At 41.3% G+C, this 5,990-nt stretch overlaps 1 non-coding gene across 1 annotated transcript; it reads left to right on the plus strand.

Moving 5' to 3' along the window:
- The first annotated feature begins 5,376 nt into the window (after window positions 1-5,376).
- On the plus strand, window positions 5,377-5,448 carry Trnah-gug (transfer RNA histidin (anticodon GUG)). The gene has a single exon. It is a non-coding gene; the product is annotated as a tRNA-His (tRNA).
- Window positions 5,449-5,990: the final 542 nt, after the last annotated feature.

The raw sequence follows: 5,990 nt of genomic DNA on the forward strand, positions 1-5,990 counted from the left end.
GGCGGTCCTGACTACATTAGCCCAATATTGGTGGAATATCTACACTGTATGGCCAAAACAAACAAGCCGAAGCAATCCAATCTTGTTGACACGATGTAATGTTCCAAAATTAATTGTAGCAACTCGGTCAAGAGCTGGCGAGCAATGGACAAAATAGAGTTTCGGGAAATTGTCGGGGTGGTATGAGCAGACTACCCGATTATGATGAATAACTTGGTAACTTGATATTGGGATTGCTCCGGACAGCAGCTTAAAGGCCATCCTGTTTCTTTCCTGGCGGATGGAGGAAATTTCCGCCCTCTGCCAAGTGAGAATCATATATATTTTCTTGCCTTTACAGTGTTTAAGTGATCCATTCCGACCACCGTTCTCCGAAGACAACACGGGTTGGTCACGTGAAGCAATTCGACCAATGATCTTGTTTTCAAGTTTGACTTTCTTCATGTTGGCAACGTCTCGTCAAAACAGACCACTGTCGCGTTGTCGGAATTATCACTGGCATGAGTTTTATGAATAATCTTCCCGCATACAAATTATTTTAGGAAAGAAATCCCGTGAACTTAAAACTGCACTAAAATTTGGCATTTCTGAATTCAGGGCGGGTAGGATTTGACGAAATGACATCAAAAAAGAAAATGTGTTGAAGCCCTGAATAGACTGGGACAGTTCTGGGAAGGAAATTGGGTGAAGGGTACTCCATGTTGCCCTCCATCCCCGACCTCTTTTTCCAAGTGTTTACCTTACTTGTAGGTGATTCTGAAGAGCCATGAGAACATCAAACGTTCCTTTAAACACAATGAGTCCAAATTCAAGTACCAGGTTAAAATGTTAACGATTTCATTTTAAAATGTTTGTGCGAAATTTTGCCATTAGAATTTCATAAAATGCTACATTAAGACATTTACTTTTACGACATTTTTCCTACATATTTATGTAAAGATCCAGTTTTGTGACTCGCCCATGAAACACAAAATAGATATTAATGAGGCAAATTAACACTAAAACTAATAAACTTATCATACAGGTACATGTAATAACAATGAAACTTTTAGTTGCTTTTGTTTCTGAAATACACTTAAAGGTACACTTCAAAGCCTAATAAAATAACTGTTTTGCCGAAACAGTAAAAACATGATTCTTTTACACCCAACCGAACCGGAACAGCCCGAGCCTCTCATTTCCTTTGCATTTGCGAGAATTAGGATTTTTTTCATTTGTAATCGCTGATATTATTTGTTTTCTCTCGAAACAGTGAGAACCCAGACTGACAAAAAAATCAGAAGAAAGGGACTCGTTACTCAATAATGAACGCCGGAAGTATCAGATGATATAGCTTCCGGTTGATGGAGTTCTACAACTCCCTGAGGACCAACCATGTTTGGAAATCATATAACCGGTGAGGACTATCTAAATCCTCCATCCCGTTGAGTGCTAAAACAACTGGAAAGTTGCATCTGTGTGCTACATTGAAGAAAAAAATGGTGCAGGCAAACTAATGGTTCTCTACTGAGCAATGAGTCAAATCTGTATACAAAGTGTTAAGTTAGCAATTACTTGTTATTTGGTAATAAGGACTCGGCGAGTAACACTGTGGCGACCAGAAGAGTTCTGACTTGGTCTGGTTTGGCTGAAACAGAATCCCCCTTCTTCTACTTTTTGAGAAAAAGTGCGTGGACGACAACAGTATCGTTTAGGAATTTAAAATAACACAGGCTATGACGTTTGGCTTTTTTATACTAACTTGGCACCTGTTATATATAATTTTCATATATTTGAGTTGGGTTCTGATTATCAAAAGGTTGTTTCGAACGAAGTTTGTTTGGTTATTTACATTGTTAGTGGTGCAGTTAAGTCCTGCCGGGCAAACCGACTTCAGTTCACACATTTTACTTTGAACAACAACAGTAAATTTGTATCTCTGCGGATATATTTTAAGTATTAAAATAAGTAAATATACATGTATCTCGTCAACACAATAGCTAGATATGTTCACATTATACTTCCTTTGAAATTGCCTAAAACGAGAAAGAGGAAAGTTGAGGAACAATGGTAGTTTGAAGTGTAAAAAGAGCCTCCTGGGTATGGAAAGGGTCCCATTATTTTTTTTTATTTCACAAGAATCGTGACAGATGCGATCGAATCTGTCATGTCGCTCGAGGTTATCCTTTGAATATTTGAAGACAAGGTAAAAGCTGAGTTTTGCCTGAAACTAAAAATGAATACTTCAGGCTCCAATATTCTTGGTAACAGTTATAAGAGCTTTCAAACGTTGACACTGAACGCGTAGACATCTTTTTGCCAAAAGCAATGTGGTCTTTTATTCTCTCCGGTTTCCTTTCAAACTGTTTCGCAGCCCTCTGTAAGTTGCCTGGTTCCGAAAAAAACACCAATATAGTTGATATGTACTAATACCTGCCAGTTTTGTTGTCTGCAGTTTGCAAAAAGCAATCGCTCATTTTGCCTTTTGCTTACCAACCAACACAAGACCGATCATGATGTTTGTCGCGTTGTTTCCCCATGGCTGATCCAGGCGTCTCAATCCTCGATCAAACCATCCTCGGAGTCTCCATGCGACCCAGGAACCCATTGAACCATCTAAGCTATGAACTAGAAGACACTGATGCTGCCAATTTAGTAGATGCTACGCGAAGCTTGTCGTGCGGCACAGCCACTTCTGGCGGATGAAACAACCTCTTCACCATGCGCGGCCGATGACTCGTGTGTGGATGTGAACCTTCGCCTCTCCAGCCACTCAACCGGTCCCTACCCTCTGGACATCCATTCCGTCACCAAAAGAAACCATAACTATAAAGCAGCGGATCATATGGCAAGGGTTTCCAGCTACCTGCACACGGCCAATATGCAATTAAGGTAAAGAAAATGAGATTACTGCTCAGCAGCACGGCTGGCGTGTTCAAGTGTCAAGCAGCAGCCGATCAAGATTGCCAGAACTAGCAACGAAGTAACAGGGCAAAAACGACGTCTATCGAACCCTGTCAACGGGCAACACGAATGTCAAATGGTATTAATTAAAAGACAAGTATCTCTAATTATTTTTCTGCAGTTTTGGTTAGGAGAGGAGCGTTATTATTTGCGCTAGGCTTGCCTGGCGAACCGAGAATGAAACGTTCTGTGGCTAATCGCTTTGATCATCACGTGATTTGTGATTGGCTGATACCCTGATGTACGCATGCGTGAAATCGATTGGTCGGCGGCGGCGAGGAAAATTGGGGTCTAGATATGGAGTCAAGATACTGCCCGGGGCAACAGACCACTGAGACATCTTAAGTTGGAAAATATACAGAATATGACAATTAGGGCTGGGTTTAATGGATTAAACTTAGTGGTTATATCGAGAAATCCAATGTGAAGATGACTTCTGGCCATTCACAACGCCCTCAGGGTAAATTCTCAGTTTAGGTTATCAGGCGGGGTTGTTAAGTATTGTTATACATTTACCAGAACGGGTTTTCATTGCAATGCCAGTACATTTTGTCAACATGTATTTCTTTCTGCGCAGTTCTCATCCATCAAGAGAGAGTTGGCCACTTTGTCGATTGCTTTCTACATGACTGACACGGTGCTTCTGTAAAGCAGAGAAGCATTTTCCTAAGTCCTAATGGTATTGTTTTAGTCTGGATTACAGGCCGGCTCAGAATGTGCCAATGTCTCATCGTCAGTCTCATAATGCGGCAGAGGCAATCCGATTACGCGCACTATCCGTGATATTGCGGTGACGGATCAGCCGAGTTGGACATGGCTTTCAACGGAGATGCCCATGATCAATTTAAAATCATTAAGACCATTTAGAATGCCTTGGCTTTTGTGGTTAGATACCAGCTGCAACTGTTTCCGCATATTTTCTCACTGTGTAATTCATGGGGTTGTTTGGCTGGGATGGGAAATGGTGTTCTTTTTCTCTTGTCAGTAGCCTATGAGGCCTATCGTTAGACTGCACGTCGAGAATGACGGGTTTAAATAACGGATATGATGGGTTTCTGAACAAAGCGTATATACATAGAAAGATGTAGAAGATTTCGCTTGGAATGTTATGCAGCCTACAGAGACAAGAATAAGCACTATCCTGACTGCACCAAAATGTAGCGATTATGTTTCATGCCGGGTTTTCTTATCATACTCGTTTTGGTCGTCCGTGCATCTTCTACCAAGACCGCTCATCCAATGCCATTCTTGCAAGTCTCTCTCAACAACTCGAGTAACTATCTCGCACCAGAAGGAGGCTTCGAGAAGCACTTGGGCAAATGTCATTGTGGCGGCCATTTTGAAGGGTGGGGTCGACTCTTCACGGCTGCTCCTATGATTTGCGCACCACTCAAGCGGAATCCAACTAGATCGTGAATAAGGAAGTGACGGATGGAGCATTATATCTTTTTGTACACATCTAGCCCGTGTGTTATAATGCTGACATCATCAAGACTGTCCGTCCAGGCATTTTTAGTCATTTGCATTTGATACAAGTGTATTAATAAAAAAGATGCAATTTCGAAATTGTGTAGTGTATACTGGCCTCTACCATTTTTGTATTCAGTTTTTAAAAATTCTACAATCATGTCAATGTCTTTATCTTAGTCGTGTACCATTTACATTTAAATTATCTTTTCTGTGTTATCCAACACTAAATTACCTCAGCAGTGATATCAGAGTGGCTCAAATTTTATCCATCAATTGGCTAATAAAATCACCCTCGAATCATTGTAAGAGATGCAGGGACGTCTCATAGCTTTTAAAACATTCTGCATCGAAAGCGTTTAAATGTAGAACAGAATGCGCCCAATTAGGCAGGAGCCAAGCCGGTGTAGCCACGAACAAATTGGCGTGTTGCCCCAGACGTAAATGTCCATCATGCCTTAGTGTACATTGCATTTATTCACTTATCTATTTGAATAAAACGAAGAAAATCGAGTTTACTCCATTCTTCGACCGTCTCGGCTCTGCCTGATTACCTCCGCCAGCCGGTCGGAAAATCTCATCGGATGTCAAATGAATTGGTAATGAAATTACTCGCCCATACAAAGCGATAAAATAACGTTCTCTCAATGGGTATGGTTGAGGAGGCAAATGTCCAGAGATTCTGAGTTCCTTGCGAGTTATTGGGATTCTTCTTCGATAATGACTTGTGACTTGAATGACAGTTGTCAAATAGAGGGCCGTTTTTCTCCGGATGTACCACAGTCATATACCGATCGTTTCGATGAAAAAAGAAAAAAGATCGTCCGTTGACGATGCACTGCTAGGGTCCTTGAATTAACACGGGAGTCAACATTAAAACAGCTGGGGAAGTGGGTGGCAATTAGGATTCACCAAATGTCATAGATTGAGTTCATAATAATACATGTATTACCCATCTGCAGATTAGCCGTGATCGTATAGTGGTTAGTACATTGCGTTGTGGCCGCAATAACCCAGGTTCGAATCCTGGTCACGGCAATTTTTTTCACCGAAATAATTTTTTTTGCTGGCGTTGTGCCATGCCGTTTTATCGCTTTTCAACAATCTTTTTGTTATGCTATAAATATCTTCTCATTTTCCTATAACCCTATTTCATAACCATGATAAAGGGAATTAGTAAGACTAAGAGGTTATTCGTGAGAGCATCCAACAAGAACCAGAGGAGGCCCAATTTGGCAGTTGGGCGTTATCCCTGAAGAGTTTACGAAGACCCCATGAAGGATAAGTCAGCTTTTTGGTCAACTATAGCTAAATAGGAGACTGCAATTGCGACAGCGCAATTAAAAACTTTCCTCACCCTAAAGGGACAGCCAAACTCTTGGCTTAACTCCCAATGTCCATTTGAGCAGAACATGTTGACGTACCTAAGGAAACATGATCATCCGCTTTCAAAAGACAATGTTGCAGTTTCATGTTTACACACCGGGAAGACAGGGCGACCATGGTGTATGTCTTCTTTACAATGTGGACACAGCACTCCTCATAAAGGACACAGACTGGCGGATGCAAACGCCAGCAAA

Source organism: Lineus longissimus, chromosome 3 (assembly GCF_910592395.1).
Source record: "Lineus longissimus chromosome 3, tnLinLong1.2, whole genome shotgun sequence".
Classification (NCBI taxonomy): domain Eukaryota; kingdom Metazoa; phylum Nemertea; class Pilidiophora; order Heteronemertea; family Lineidae; genus Lineus; species Lineus longissimus.